Source organism: Spea bombifrons, chromosome 8, assembly GCF_027358695.1.
Source record: "Spea bombifrons isolate aSpeBom1 chromosome 8, aSpeBom1.2.pri, whole genome shotgun sequence".
NCBI classification, from domain to species: Eukaryota; Metazoa; Chordata; class Amphibia; order Anura; family Pelobatidae; genus Spea; species Spea bombifrons.
Window position 1 is genome coordinate 31,222,066 of NC_071094.1, and position 17,264 is coordinate 31,239,329.

At 36.5% G+C, this 17,264-nt stretch overlaps 2 long non-coding RNA genes across 2 annotated transcripts; both read left to right on the forward strand.

Moving 5' to 3' along the window:
* The first annotated feature begins 1,779 nt into the window (after positions 1–1,779).
* On the forward strand, positions 1,780–2,380 carry LOC128502937 (uncharacterized). Its single transcript, XR_008355185.1, has 3 exons — positions 1,780–1,850; positions 2,083–2,216; positions 2,349–2,380. It is a non-coding gene; the product is annotated as an uncharacterized LOC128502937 (long non-coding RNA).
* A 10,398-nt stretch (positions 2,381–12,778) lies between these two features.
* LOC128502939 (uncharacterized) lies at positions 12,779–13,379 on the forward strand. The gene is made up of 3 exons (XR_008355187.1): positions 12,779–12,849; positions 13,082–13,215; positions 13,348–13,379. It is a non-coding gene; the product is annotated as an uncharacterized LOC128502939 (long non-coding RNA).
* Positions 13,380–17,264: the final 3,885 nt, after the last annotated feature.

Below are 17,264 nucleotides of genomic sequence, written 5' to 3' on the forward strand. Positions count from 1 at the left end.
GTTGTGCTCATCAGTCAAGGTAAGCCATCTGTAAAAAGAACAATTTATTGACATCATTTCTAATCACAGATGTGTTGTTTATTTTCATATAACTGCTCATAGGAACTGTAGAACACTGTGATTCATATGTGACAGCTGAACATTCAGCGCCCAATTATTCCACGCCAAGAGAAGGTTCTTTTTTCCTAGAACTACCTACAGTATAGTCTTCATATGTGAATTACCTAAATTATGGTGAATTTGTTACTTAGGAGTATACATGCATGATTATTTCACAGAGCATTTTTTGTCTGTGTTAGCAGAAACAATGTTTGATTTCAGTGTTTAATTACTGTTCTGATGTTCTCTTTCTCATTTTAGGTTTCACAACCAAACTTGTCCCTACTACACCGGACACAAACAGCACATCAGACAATAAAGGGATTCTAGAAAATATGAAACAATTCTTCAATCCTCAAAGTATGCTTTATTTTAATTGAGTTATAGTATAGCAAAGATAAACTATTGGGTTATTTATTCTTTAAAATTGCATTGGATATTATTTCATTTATTTTAATAGATTACCTTGTAACAGATTCATGTCCAGGAACAACTTGTTGTTGTTAACAATGAGGTAGATCTCACTAGATAGGTCACCTCTGTAACGAAAGAAAATGTTTTGTTCTTGCGTTTTGGTCGTATTTTTGACCATCATTAATGGTCCTACTTTCTCAGAGCTCCATATAGAGAAGGCGCTAGGATTACCCTATGTAATTCATATTTTGTCACATCAAACTATGCATTATGCAGGACACTTTCTACAGGAAATATTACAACAGGTTCTTTATCTTTCTATACGGTTAAGTCAATGTGATGCTATGTTTGCTTTACATCTGTAGATAATAACATTTATTGAACAATATCAATGTAACTATACAATGTTTATTCTCCTTTCATAAGCCTGCAGATTGAAAGGGCAGAATGTCATCCTTTGCGCCAACGGACACCTGCTAGATAAAGAGACGTGTTTGAGCGTTGGCTGTTGTCCATCACCTGGGGCATGTTACAAAACTGTTAGAGATGGTACGTATTTTAGAACATGCATACATGCAATCGTTTTCAGTGTTCATATGTAATAGAGACCACTACAGTTGATGATAGGAAAGATTGTTTCTGGCAATATATGCCTCTCCATATATTGTATTTTATCTAAATTGTATTGGTTGCATTGTAAGTACCAAAGAACATTAGGGCTTGCCCCTTGATTATAGTTTAGTTGTAGAAACGAATGGTTAGTACAGGGATCAGATCATAACATCCCGTTCCAATAGTGAGGTTCCGCAGTGCATATTGACACTGCTGCCATCTGATCTGTGATGATCGAGACAGAATGAAAACACACAGTAGAAAGATAGCACTGTAAGTCATTATATATATATATTTGTAGCAATTGTCTTTGGATGTAGCCTGTATAAACTTACTCCTAATATAAGTAAAGTTTCATAATGAATTTTATTGAGAGTAGAAACAAACTTAACTGTCTCTACAAATGGCTTTATAGCTAGATGGACAGTGATGCTGGAGAGAAATGGGTGATCAATCAATATCATCCACTCATTCAGATGTATTAAATGCGTACAAACTTTAGTGTGTCATTTACCTCGGTTACCAAAACCTGCTCATAGAAGGATACTTTCCATGTTATATGATTGTAGCACACCAGCCTTTACATAGAATAACATTCTTTCAAAATACATCATTTGTTTTTTTACAGATGTCCAATTATCACTTCGTATAACAGCTATAGTGATGGCAGCCCTTTTCTTGCTCTGCTGTGTACCACTTTTTGCTTGTTGCTGCCTTAGATGCTGGTAAGGCAAAGTTTCACTTTGTTTTATATATGGGTGTGTATGTATAAAGTTACCTGAGAAAACCTCTCATTTTGGTATGGTTGTGGGCACCACAAAAATGTACAGCTTAAACAATAATAGAAGACGCGAGCCAATGTCAAAGTCATAAGTTGTAAAATGAAATTAACATAATATAGACATAGCATAAACATGGGTAGAGTTGAGTGAGACTAATGGATTATTAATGTTGCAGCCAGTGTCTTCCTTGCTTGAGAAGACAACCAAAAGAGTTGGCAGAAATTAAAAAGAAGCAAAAAGAACACGAAGAAACCCTAGACGAACTGGGTGAACTGTTAGAGGTGGATCTAGAAAGAGGAGAACTAGATGGTAAGATCTGTTGGCTTTTAACTACTGATAATAGCCATGCAATGTGGCTAACCACATTCAAACAAATACATATTGTTTGTTGGCAATCAATGTTTATTTTCAAATATTAATTCAACACTTTCTTCTTCATAGAACTCCTGAAGGAGGTTACAGCTGAGCTGGCGAGTGAAAAGAAAAAGAAGAGAAGAATGAAACACCGATAAGAAGTTGCTACTGCCGTGTTCCATCCACAGTAGCATAACCGATGCGTACTCCCCAGGGCCAGCACATGGTGAGTCCTGCATCTAGCCATCTGGCTAATGCTCCATAGTATGCCATACCTCAGATGTCCAACTCCAGCACTGGCGGGGGACCCCCTGTTAAACACAGTTCCATAAACACTCACCGAAAGCTCTACCACTTAGAACAAGATTTCTTGTTTGAATGTAGAAAATATGTTTTATTATTGTGAACAAAAGAATCAAACATTTATTTCACCTTTAACATTTCTTTATTTTTTTGTTTCAGCTTTACATCCAGCATGTTCAACCTCATGCAGCAAGTTCCTCTAACACCAAGGCATTGTGACTAAATGAATATTGTACTATAGTTGTTTATAACAGTGACCATTATGGTCAAAATAAAACAAACTTCACCAAACGTTGGTATCGGTTGTTTGCCTCTTAAGACACTTCCATACTAACGATAGAGTATGGATTAGACATTTGTTGAAAACAAGATCTATAAGGGAAGCGATTCCATTTAATGAGTTAAGAGCAATAACATCAGGACAGAAAATAATATCTAGAATCACTAAGATTTGGAAACAAAAAAGTTATATTACAAAGCTTACCGTATTTGCTCGATTATAAGACGACCCTGATTATAAGACGACCCCCCAAAATCTGAATATTAACTTAGGAAAAAAAGAAAAAGCCTGAATATAAGACGACCCTAAAGGAAAAAAGTTTTACCAGTAAATGTTAATTCATGTAAACTATTTTTTTTAATAAAAGCTATGATTGAGAAAAATATTTTTTTTTTGTTTTTATTTCTTGTATTTTCCAACCTGTCCCCCAGTTACGCACATCTGCCCCCAGGCTTGCCACACCAATATGGCACTGTGGCCCATGATATGCCTTTTAACCCTCTATATGCCACTGTGCCCCATGGTATGCCTTTTGACCCCCTATGTGCCACTCTGCCTCCAGAAATGCCTTATACCCCTATATCCCATTCTGGCATTTAGGGGGTTAAAATGCATATTATGGGGCAGAGTGGCATATAGGGAGGTATAAGGCATTCCAGGAGGCAGAGTGGCATTAAGGGAGTTAAAAGGCATTATATAGAGCACTCTGCCTCCAGAAATGCCTTATACCCCTATATGCCACTCTGGCATTTAGGGGGTTAAAAGGCATATTATGGGGCAGAGTGGCATATAGGGAGGTATAAGGCATTTCAGGAGGCAGAGTGCACTATTAAATGCCCCCTTAACGCCACTCTGCCTCCTGAAATGCCTTATACCTCCCTATATGCCACTCTGCCCCATAATATGCCTTTTAACCCCCTAAGTGCCAGAGTGGCATATAGGGGTGTAAGGCATTCCAGAAATGCCCTACACACACACACACACACACACACACACACACACACACACACACTTACTTACCGGTGCTTCCAATTTCCTGCTGTATTGCCGGGGCAGCGGGTTGACGTCTCATTCCGCGGCAGCCGGAAGGAGGTGGAGTTGGCAGCGGGGGTTTGTATGCGTCCGTCGCAAATACCTTCCCCGGCTGTCAGAGATCAGGAACTCTGGAACTCTGACCTCTGACAGTCGGGGAAGGTATTTGCGACGGACGCATACAAACCCCCGCTGCCAACTTCACCTCCGGAAGCACCGGTAAGTGTGTAGGGAGGGGAGGGGGGGGGGCGACGACAGGAGGATCCAGGTCCCCTGCAGCGGTGCGGGGGATCTGGATCTTAGTCTCCTAATCAGACTTCTATTTGAGGTCTGATTAGAAGACGACCCCGATTATAAGACGAGGGGTATTTTTCAGAGCATTTGCTCTGAAAAAAACCTCGTCTTATAATCGAGCAAATACGGTAATTTGATTCTTAAATGGGAAAATGAGATGCGTATATATTTTCCATATCACAGATAAAGCAATTCATGGCATTACTATTTTAGAAACCTATCTAAAGGTCATACATAGATGGTACTTATATCCAACTAGGATCAATAAATTCCAAAACTTCACTAATTGCTGGAGATGTAATGATTGCCCGGGTACACTAATCCACATATGGTGAAATTGCCACAAATTAGCACCTTTAAGAACAAAATGAGATCTAATGTTAAGCTATTTGCAGAATACAACCACAATTACTACCAACCAAACATTTTTATTTTATATAGATTTTCCTAAAGGTAAAATATGCCGGAGATATTGAATAGTCCATATTCTAATGGCATTCAAATTATGCAGAGCCAGATACTGGGAAAAAGATCTATGTCCCAGTTGGAATGAAATTCCAATTTCATAATATAAAGTAAATTATCATATATATATGGATTTAATGTTGATTATTATCAAGGATGTAAAATCGGATTTAATGATTATAAAACAAGAAATATCTGAGCGTGAGATACAACAGACAGCAATATTAACATTGTCAGAGGGTATAGCTACTGCCCTAAAAATAACAGAAGAAGCTGCACGCTATAAAAGCGAATTAGTTAAATTTAAGAGACAAAAGATGGAAAAAGTCAAGGCAGATTAGCAAGAACATAGAGTCTATAAATGGTTATCGGAGAGAGAGGAAGACCATTTAGACCGCGTAGGAGAATTATAAAACCAAAAATATCCACAATTGACATTACATCGGCAGAATCGGCATCAGAAACAGAGTTAATTACTCCATATAAAAATAATTTTTTAGAGACATCGACAACAGGGACTTTGGAAGGTATACAGACCAGGAGTCAAAGAAAAGAAGACGACGTACGAGGAGAAGTCAGAGGTCATCTAAACATCAGGGGCAAGCATTGGCGACTCTTGAAACAAGACATAGGGGGGGCACTCAAGATACCACAGTCAAACTGGGGGGGCATTCATAATTTCCAAAAGTAATGTTCTATGGAATTATACTTTTGTTATTGGGCTAAAATAATACTTGATCATTCAACATGGGAAGCCTGAAGCCACAATTGAGTGCGACTAATCCTTGAAATAAATATTATAACACAAAATGATTTCCACTAAATGATTTCAGGCCCTTGAACGTTTTGTCCCCTGAAGTCCCTACAACTTCAGGAGGGCATTTTATCTCTGGATAAATATAAATTAAATAATTCCTACTGTAAATTAAGTGCCAGGATTGTTAGCAATCACACTCCTATCATGCCAAGTCAGCCAGCACATGCTGGTACAGGGTGGCTGTAAGTGATGTGCAGACCCCATACTGCTGGCAGCATCAATACACATCCAACCAGTAAATGCTGGAACCTAGGCATAATGGGACTGTGATTGCTGTTAGCAATCACACTCCTATCATGACAGGTCAGCCAGTACATGCTGGTACAGGATGGCTATAAGTGATGTGCAGACCCCATACCGCTGGCAGCATCAATACACAAGGGGGGCAGCTAGCTAGGTGTCAGCATGTACTGGCTGACTTGGCATGATAGGAGTGTGATTGCTAACAGCAATCACAGTCCCCTCATGCCTAGGTTCCAGCACTTACACATCCATGCTATCACACACATTCATTCATTCATATACTCATTCATTCACAGATTCATTCCCTCAATCACGCATACTCATTCAAACACCCTCTCCACCCCCTTACCTGCACAGCAGCTCCCCGATGCCGCTCCCAGACTTCAGCAGAGGGCGCGGCCTCCCTCTGCGTTCTCTGCTAGCTTCCGCTTCCTCTACGCAGTACAGAAGACCCTCCCACAGGTAAGTAGCAGGGCTCGAGGTGCAGCCCGCGTAAGATCGGTTGCCCTGGCTGCCGATCTTACGCGGGCCGCACCTTTTCTCTCCTCCGTATTAAAAAAAAAATAATAAAAAAAAAAGACGGGATTTAAAGTTGCATTGCGACTTTATTCCAAATTCGGCAGGGGGGCAACAGGGGTGGCAACGATTAACCTAGGGGGGTCAAGGGATGCCCTCCACGCAGGAGATAATGCCTATATATAATCTCTCTAGTCGTGTCTTGGATAAGGAGGAACAAAACCTGTTGGCTAAGGGTCTTTCATTTGTTCCGACTCGGAATATGAATACATTTGATCTTCAAGTGGATTTATACCAATATGGCCGGACTATGAGATTAAAAGAATTTTTTTATACGAATAAAGAATGTAATCAACATCAAGCTGAAACTACAGGAACAAGGTTTAAACCTAAGAGTATATTTGATCCACCTCCGATACAATCTACAATCAAAACATTCCTAAATACAGTGAAAGAGGAAGTAATTGAAAAAATACACACAACAAAATCATTCCAACAGAATTTAACAAGAAAGGAACGATCAGCACTAGATAATTTGAGAAAAGATATTACTATAGTAATTCGTCCAGCGGATAAAGGAGGAGGCATCGTAATTCAAAATTATATAGATTATGCAACAGAAATAAGATCTCAGCTATCAGATAAAACAACATATAAACTAATTCATGAGGATCCTACTAATACCATAAGATACAAATTAGAAGAAACATTGAAACAAGGACTGTATAAGAGATATATTACAATGGAAGAATATAATTTTTTGCTGACTACCCATCCGAGAATACCAGTGCTATATACACTATATATTCATAAAGAATCATAAAGATTCATAAGATTCATAAAAATGCACAGCAACCATCGGGGAGACCAATAGTTTCGGCTATTGGGGGGATTTTAGAACCCGTGGCAAAATGGTTGGACTTTCAATTTAAAGAACCAGTAGAAGCTATACCTACAATTTTGAAGGATACCAATACTTTGATTAAACATTTGGAAAAAATGGATATAGATCTGGAAGACATGATCCTAATATCTATGGACATTAGTAGCTTATATACAATAATTCCCCATGAAGAAGGAGTTGAAGCAATGAGAAATCCACTGTCGCAATCACCATATTATAAAGGACCTCCGCTGGAATTTGTTTTAGAATTATTAACATTAACCTTGCAACTGAATTATTTTAGGTTCGAATCTGATTGGTTTATGCGATTATCAGGCACATCCATGGGATGCTATGGCTCCTATGTATGCTAATGCCTATATTTTTGGGGTGGAAAAACTCTTGGTTGGACATATATAAGGACAATATCGTCAAATACTTTCGGTATATTGACGACATTCTCATTATATGGAAAGGTACAGAAGATGAAGCTAAAATATTCGTGCAATATATTAATGAACTACCTACACCAATTAAAGTCACTTCTCAGATAAATAAATCAAGGATTCAATTCTTAGATCTAGAAATGTATGTTGCAAACAATAAATTGAACTACACACTAAACACTAAACCTACGGATCGTAACACGATCTTACACGCCAAAAGTGCACACCCCAAACATTTAATTAGGTCATTACCATATTCACAATTTTTGCGTGTGTTACGAAACAATTCAGATGTTATTAATACAGAGAAACAATTAGAGTGTATGCAACATCAATTTCTGGCAAGGGGATATACACAGGATCTGCTACAAGAAGCATTGAGGATGGCTAGATTAGGCCCTAAAGAGAAGGCGACAACAGAGGATTCTAAATTATACTGTATGACTACATATAACATAAATAGTCACGAGCTCACCAATAGTATACATAGAAACTGGAATATGGTAGCTAAAGACAACACACTCCCCACTATGTTTCGGCATAGACCAGTGATCAGCTACAGACGTAATAAAAATTTAAGGGATCTACTGGTAAAAGTTGATCCGGTAGATAGCAATAGCAAGGAAAACAAACAATATAGGAATTATAGCAGTGTAAGATGCTTGGGTTGTGTCACATGCAGCCATATGATAAAGAGTAAAACGTTCTCCCATCCACACACAGGAAAGATATTTAATATTAGACATAGGATTACATGTAAAACAACACACGTAATATATAAAATACAATGCCCATGTGGATTGTCATACATTGGTAAAACAGAAAATACATTAGGAGAACGGATTAGGGCACATCGCTCAAGCATCAGAGTTGCGTATAGAGATGGAGCATCAGACAAACCAGTAGCTAAACATTTTTTAGAAAAACAACATGCCCTGTCATCTTTGCGTTTTATAGCAATAGATCATATTCCTGAATCTCGACGTGGGGGGATAGATTATATTACAGCGAGAGACGTTTTTGGATAGTCCAGTTAAAAACTATGGCGCCAGGTGGGTTAAACGAGAAACTATCATTTGTTTCATACCTTTAATATTAAACATCAGACCAAGAATAATTAGGTTGATTAACTTTGCTCTCAGAATAAGGGGTTTGAGAGATTAATTTTATGCAATTGGTATATATGTTGAAGTTTAGAAAATATGTTAGTATATAACTATTTAATATGCTTCTAATAATTCTACAATGTGTTATGTAGTGCATTATTTTAATGGGTAATGATTATTAAGTGTTCTAATCGATAGATGAACAATATCAGACAATAAGAAGATTTTACACACATTCACACTAATTCATTTATTATTTGGAATTATTAATCAATCATTCCCTCCAAAGTATGAATGAAGTATGAATGAGTGTGTCGTCCGAGTATAAAAAGTTGTATGTAAAGAGAACTAGTTTTACATTAGTAAATATGATGAATGATAAACAGCCTTTGGCCCAAAGTGTATGACAAGTAAAACACAGTCTTGTCATTAAGGGGTTAGTAGTGCCAAACACTGGCATAATATATATATATATATATGTTGTTTATACATGGTTAATGTAATAAAAGTTATATAAAGAATATGCCATAAATCAACTGGTAGATCAGTGATATGCAAAATACCAACTCAGAACATGGTACATACATTTATAGATACATGAAAAGTATATGCAGTGGACCGACCATTGTGTAAACAAAATACAGAGTAGTTACCCAGCTAAGAAAGTAGCAAAATGACATAGAGATATATATCCCCATCCATACTGAGTCAGAGTATAGGTGAGTATGGGTGAGTATAGGTGAGGTGAGTATGGGGCGTTGTGGACCAGTGGCCTGTGTGCCAGATGGCCAGTCTGAGCCTGCTTGGCATTATCTCTCCGATTACCCTAGGATTTAAACAGGCACATATAAACACTGAACATAAGAAGACTGCAAACACAGTTTATTGACTTTGGATCTTTTGAAGTCCGTTCTGATTTTGTTTTTAATCTACCATGTAAACTGTATTGGATCTGCTGATGCTACAATAAAACCCAAATAGGAGCAGCCATTGTTTACAGAAATGTCTTTGGATGCCCATCAAACCCACAAGTTGTGTTATTGTTGATGATCTTATATTTACTGTATTCTGCGCCTTTAACTAAAAACTGTGATTTGGCATCTAAATCTGAATATCTCTTTATATAATAAAGTTCCTCTGTTGAGGGTGCTTGGGGAATTAGAATGCTCGTTTAAAAGTACATCAGCGGCGTGGACGGATGTCAACAAGGTGGGAGAAATGTTTTATACAAAAAACACGTATTATATGTGATATTGAATTCCAATGGATTAAAAGTTAAGTGTCTCTAATGGCAAACATCAGACGAGCAATGCACAGACACCTGACCAAAATGGGTTTGAATGCTGTATTTTTTTTAACCCACTTCAAATATGATTTTTAACTTATTGCTTAATGTTTATTTTAATGTTCTTTATTTCTTAACTGTATGGATTGTAGTCACATATATTTTCCTAATTTTGTGTTAGCAAGAAATTGAATAGTTGGCTGTCATTGTTCAACAAAAAAATTAACAAGGCCATTAGGCCAAGCAATATGAAACTGGGATCTTGTTGTGAATTTAAATGCACTTCCATTTGGGATTTTATCAGTAAAAATCAACAACTATATTGTTCATTCCTCCATACAGCAAATCTCTGTAACATTACTGCAACTTGAATCAGTAAGAAATCACTGTTTAGAATGTAAACATTTGTTTCCACGACAACCAGGTAACAATGCTGCTCACTGTCATTCTATGATGTCACAATGGGCAGCCAGTTACTTACACCGAGACAGGGGATATTGAAACATTCACTGCTGATACTCGAGGGCAGAGGTTTGTATGGTTACTTCTCCTTTTGAACACATACAATTCATGTTAATCAGAATTTGATGGCCAAAGGCAGCAAACATCAAGGTCACAGGGTTTCTAATTTGTAACAATAAGCAATTTAAGCTGTCAAAAGGGAAAAGAAGATCTATGGAATTTTATTAAAAGGGATGAGTGCAAATAGAGGAGCAAGTAGTAATCGGGGATGAGAACAAGAATAGAATAGTAATGCACCAAGGAACAGATAATGGGGGGAAAGTGGTCCCAAGATGGCAACACTTTATCTTGACATCTAAGTCAAAGAGAGGCAAACTTATAAAGTTGCTTCATTAACAATGTCAGTTGTGCAGATCACTTTATCACTTGCTCAACTAGAAGAGCTCAGGAACAACACTTCATACTCATTAAGACGATTAAGTCCTGTAAATTACTAAACCTTAAATTCATTCTTTTTTTTTTTAACAGAAAGACTTCTTTCGTTGAATATTTGAAATATTTTATATTTCGAAAAATGAAAACTGGAATAATTCTTATATTTGTTGTGCTCATCAGTCAAGGTAAGCCATCTGTAAAAAGAACAATTTATTGACATCATTTCTAATCACAGATGTGTTGTTTATTTTCATATAACTGCTCGTAGGAACTGTAGAACACTGTGATTCATATGTAACAGCTGAACATTCAGCGCCCAATTATTCCATGCCAAGAGAAGGTTCTTTTTTCCTAGAACTACCTACAGTATAGTCTTCATATGTGAATTACCTAAATTATGGTGAATTTGTTACTTAGGAGTGTACATGCATGATTATTTCACAGAGCATTTTTTGTCTGTGTTAGCAGAAACAATGTTTGATTTCAGTGTTTAATTACTGTTCTGATGTTCTCTTTCTCATTTTAGGTTTCACAACCAAACTTGTCCCTACTACACCGGACACAAACAGCACATCAGACAATAAAGGGATTCTAGAAAATATGAAACAATTCTTCAATCCTCAAAGTATGCTTTATTTTAATTGAGTTATAGTATAGAAAAGATAAACTATTGGGTTATTTATTCTTTAAAATTGCATTGGATATTATTTCATTTATTTTAATAGAATACCTTGTAACAGATTCATGTCCAGGAACAACTTGTTGTTCCTGGACATGAGGTAGATGTCACTAGATAGGTCACCTCTGTAACGAAAGAAAATGTTTTGTTCTTGCGTTTTGGTCGTATTTTTGACCATCATTAATGGTCCTACTTTCTCAGAGCTCCATATAGAGAAGGTGCTAGGATTACCCTATGTAATTCATATTTTGTCACATCAAACTATGCATTATGCAGGACACTTTCTACAGGAAATATTCTTGTAGAAAGAGGTTCTTTATCTTTCTATACGGTTAAGTCAATGTGATGCTATGTTTGCTTTACATCTGTAGATAATAACATTTATTGAACAATATCAATGTAACTATACAATGTTTATTCTCCTTTCATAAGCCTGCAGATTGAAAGGGCAGAATGTCATCCTTTGCCCCAACGGACACCTGCTAGATAAAGAGACGTGTTTGAGCGTTGGCTGTTGTCCATCACCTGGGGCATGTTACAAAACTGTTACAGATGGTACGTATTTTAGAACATGCATACATGCAATCGTTTTGAGGGTTCATATGTAATAGAGACCACTACAGTTGATGATAGGAAAGATTGTTTCTGGCAATATATGCCTCTCCATATATTGTATTATATCTAAATTGTATTGGTTGCATTGTAAGTACCAAAGAATCTTAGTGCTTGCCCCTAGATTATAGTTTAGTTGTAGAAACGAATGGTTAGTACAGGGATCAGATCATAACATCCCGTTCCAATAGTGAGGTTCCGCAGTGCATATTGACACTGCTGCCATCTGATCTGTGATGATCGAGACAGAATGAAAACACACAGTAGAAAGATAGCACTGTAAGTCATTATATATATATTTGTAGCAATTGTCTTTGGATGTAGCCTGTATAAACTTACTCCTAATATAAGTAAAGTTTCATAATGAATTTTATTGAGAATAGAAACAAACTTAACTGTCTCTACAAATAGCTTTATAGCTAGATGGACAGTGATGCTGGAGAGAAATGGGTGATCAATCAATATCATACACTCATTCAGATGTATTAAATGTGTGCAAACTTTAGTGTGTCATTTACCTCGGTTACTAAAACCTGCTCATAGAAGGTTACTTTCCATGTTATATCATTGTAGCACACGAGCCTTTACATAGAATAACATTCTTTCAAAATACATCATTTGTTTTCTCTACAGATGTCCAATTATCACTTCGTATAACAGCTATAGTGATGGCAGCCCTTTTCTTGCTCTGCTGTGTACCACTTTTTGCTTGTTGCTGCCTTAGATGCTGGTAAGGCAAAGTTTCACTTTGTTTTATATATGGGTGTGTATGTATAAAGTTATCTGAGAAAACCTCTCATTTTGGTATGGTTGTGGGCACCACAAAAATGTACAGCTTAAATAATAATAGAAGACGCGAGCCAATGTCAAAGTCATAAGTTGTAAGGTAAAATTAACATAATATAGACATAGCATAAACATGGGTAGAGTTGAGTGAGACTAATGGTTTATTAATGTTGCAGCCAGTGTCTTCCTTGCTTGAGAAGACAACCAAAAGAGTTGGCAGAAATTAAAAAGAAGCAAAAAGAACACGAAGAAACCCTAGACGAACTGGGTGAACTGTTAGAGGTGGATCTAGAAAGAGGAGAACTAGATGGTAAGATCTGTTGGCTTTTAACTACTGATAATAGCCATGCAATGTGGCTAACCACATTCAAACAAATACATATTGTTTGTTGGCAATCAATGTTTATTTTCAAATATTAATTCAACACTTTCTTCTTCATAGAACTCCTGAAGGAGGTTACAGCTGAGCTGGCGAGTGAAAAGAAAAAGAAGAGAAGAATGGAACACCGATAAGAAGTTGCTACTGCCGTGTTCCATCCACAGTAGCATAACCGATGCGTACTCCCCAGGGCCAGCACATGGTGAGTCCTGCATCTAGCCATCTGGCTAATGCTCCATAGTTGGCCATACCTCAGATATCCAACTCCAGCACTGGCCCCCTGTTAAACACAGTTCCATAAACACTCACCGAAAGCTCTACCACTTAGAACAAGTTTTCTTGTTTGAATGTAGAAAATATGTTTTATTATTGTGAACAAAAGAATCAAACATTTATTTCACCTTTAATATTTCTTTATTTTTTGTTTCAGCTTTACATCCAGCATGTACAACCTCATGCAGCAAGTTCCTCTAACACCAAGGCATTGTGACTAAATGAATATTGTATTATAGTTGTTTATAATAGTGACCATTAGGGTCAAAATAAAACAAACTTCACCAAACGTTGGTATCAGTTGTTTGCCTCTGAAGACACTTCCATACTAACGATATAGTATGGATCAGACATTTGTTGAAAACAAGATCTATAAGGGAAGCGATTCCATTTAATGAGTTAAGAGCAATAACATCAGGACAGAAAATAATATCTAGAATCACTAATGTTTGGAAACAAAAAAGGAAGATTACAAAGCTGAATTTGATTCTTAAATGGGAACATGAGATGAGTATATATTTTCCATATCACAGATAAAGCAATTCATGGCATTAATATCTTAGAAACATATCTAAAGGTCATACATAGATGGTACTTATATCCAACTAGGATCAATAAATTCCAAAACACAACTAATTGCTGGAGATGTAATGATTGCCAGGGTACACTAATCCACATATGGTGAAAATGCCACAAATTAGCACCTTTAAGAACAAAATGAGATCTAATGTTAAGCTATTTGCAGAATACAACCACAATTACTACCAACCAAACATTTTTATTTTATATAGATCTTCCTAAAGGTAAAATATGCCGGAGATATTGAATAGTCCATATTCTAATGGCATTCAAATTATGCAGAGCCAGATACTGGGAAAAAGATCTATGTCCCAGTTGGAATGAAATTCCAATTTCATAATATAAAGTTAATTATCATATATATATGGATTTAATGTTGATTATTATCAAGGATGTAAAATCGGATTTAATGATTATAAAACAAGAAATATCTGAGCGTGAGATACAACAGACAGCAATATTAACATCGTCAGCGGGTATAGCTACTGCCCTAAAAATAACAGAAGAAGCTGCACGCTATAAAAGCGAATTAGTTAAATTTAAGAGACAAAAGATGGAAAAAGTCAAGGCAGATTATCAAGAACATAGAGTCTATAAATGGTTATCGGGAGAGAGAGGAAGACCATTTACACCGCGTAGGAGAATTATAAAACCAAAAATATCCACAATTAACATTACGGCAGAATCGGCATCAGAAACAGAGTTAATTACTCCATATAAAAATAATTTTTTAGAGACATCGACAACAGGGACTTTGGAAGGTATACAGACCAGGAGTCAAAGAAAAGAAGACGACGTACGAGGAGAAGTCAGAGGTCATCTAAATATAAGGGGCAAGGGATGCCCCCCACGCAGGAGATAATGCCTATATATAATCTCTCTAGTCGTGTCTTGGATAAGGAGGAACAAAACCTGTTGGCTAAGGGTCTTTCATTTGTTCCGACTCAGAATATGAATACATTTGATCTTCAAGTGGAATTATACCAATTTGGCCGGACCATGGAGATTAAAATAATTTTTTTATACGAATAAAGAATGTAATTAACATCAAGCTGAAACTACAGGAACAAGGTTCAAACCTAAGAGTATATTTGATCCACCTCCGATACAATCTACAATCAAAACGTTCCTAAATACAGTGAAAGAGGAAGTAATTGAAAAAATACACACAACAAAATCATTCCAACAGAATTTAACAAGAAAGGAACGATCAGGACTAGATAATTTGAGAAAAGATATTACTATAGTAATTCGTCCAGCGGATAAAGGAGGAGGCATCGTAATTCAAAATTATATAGATTATGCTACAGAAATAAGATCTCAGATATCAGATAAAACAACATATAAACTAATTCATGAGGATCCTACTAATCCCATAAGATACAAATTAGAAGAAACATTGAAACAAGGACTGTGTAAGAGATACATTACAATGGAAGAATATAATTTTTTGCTGACTACCCATCCGAGAATACCAGTGCTATATACACTACCTAAGATTCATAAAAATGCACAGCAACCATCGGGGAGACCAATAGTTTCGGCTATTGGGGGGATTTTAGAACCCGTGGCGAAATGGTTGGACTTTCAATTTAAAGAACCAGTAGAAGCTATACCTACAATTTTGAAGGATACCAATACTTTGGTTAAACATTTGGAAAAAATGGATATAGATCTGGAAGACATGGTCCTAATACCTATGGACATTAGTAGCTTATATACAATAATTCTCCATGAAGAAGGAGTTGAAGCAATGAGAAATCTACTGTCGCAATCACCATATTATAAAGGACCTACGCTGGAATTTGTTTTAGAATTATTAACATTAACCTTGCAACTGAATTATTTTAGGTTTGAATCTGATTGGTTTATGCAATTATCAGGCACATCCATGGGATGCTATGGCTCCTATGTATGCTAATGTCTATGTTTTTGGGGTGGAAAAACTCTGTTGGTTGGACATATATAAGGAGAATATCGTCAAATACTTTCGGTATATTGATGACATTCTCATTATATGGAAAGGTACAGAAGATGAAGCTAAAATATTCGTGCAGTATATTAATGAACTACCTAGACCAATTAAAGTCACTTCTCAGATAAATAAATCAAGGATTCAATTCTTAGATCTAGAAATTTATGTTGCAAACAATAAATTGATCTACACACTATACACTAAACCTACGGATCGTAACACGATTTTACACGCCAAAAGTGCACACCCCAAACATTTAATTAGGTCATTACCATATTCACAATTTCTGCATGTGTTACGAAACAATTCAAATGTTATTAATACAGAGAAACATAAATTTCTGGCAAGGGGATATACACAGGATCTGCTACAAGAAGCATTGAGGATGGCTAGATTAGGCCCTAAAGAGAAGGTGACAACAGAGGATTCTAAATTATACTGTATGACTACATATAACATAAATAGTCACAAGCTCACCAATAGTATACATAGAAACTGGAATATGGTTGCTAAAGACAACACACTCCCCACTATGTTTCGGCATAGACCAGTGATCAGCTACAGACGTAATAAAAATTTAAGGGATCTACTGGTAAAAGTTGATCCGGTAGATAGCAATAGCAAGGAAAACAAACAATATAGGAATTATAGCAGTGTAAGATGCTTGGGTTGTGTCACATGCAGCCATATGATACCGAGTAAAACGTTCTCCCATCCACACACAGGAAAGATATTTAATATTAGACATAGGATTACATGTAAAACAACACACGTAATATATAAAATACAACGCCCATGTGGATTGTCATACATTGGTAAAACAGAAAATACATTAGGAGAACGGATTAGGGCACATCGCTCAAGCATCAGAGTTGCGTATAGAGATGGAGCATCAGACAAACCAGTAGCTACACATTTTTTAGAAAAACAACATGCCCTGTCATCTTTGCGTTTTATAGCAATAGATCATATTCCTGAATCTCGACGTGGAGGATAGAGGAAAAATTATATTGCAGCGTGAGACGTTTTTGGATAGTCCAATTAAAAACTATGGTGCCAGGTGGGTTAAACAAGAAACTATCATTTGTTTCATACCTATAATATTAAACATCAGACCAAGAATAATTAGGTTGATTAACTTTGCTCTCAGATT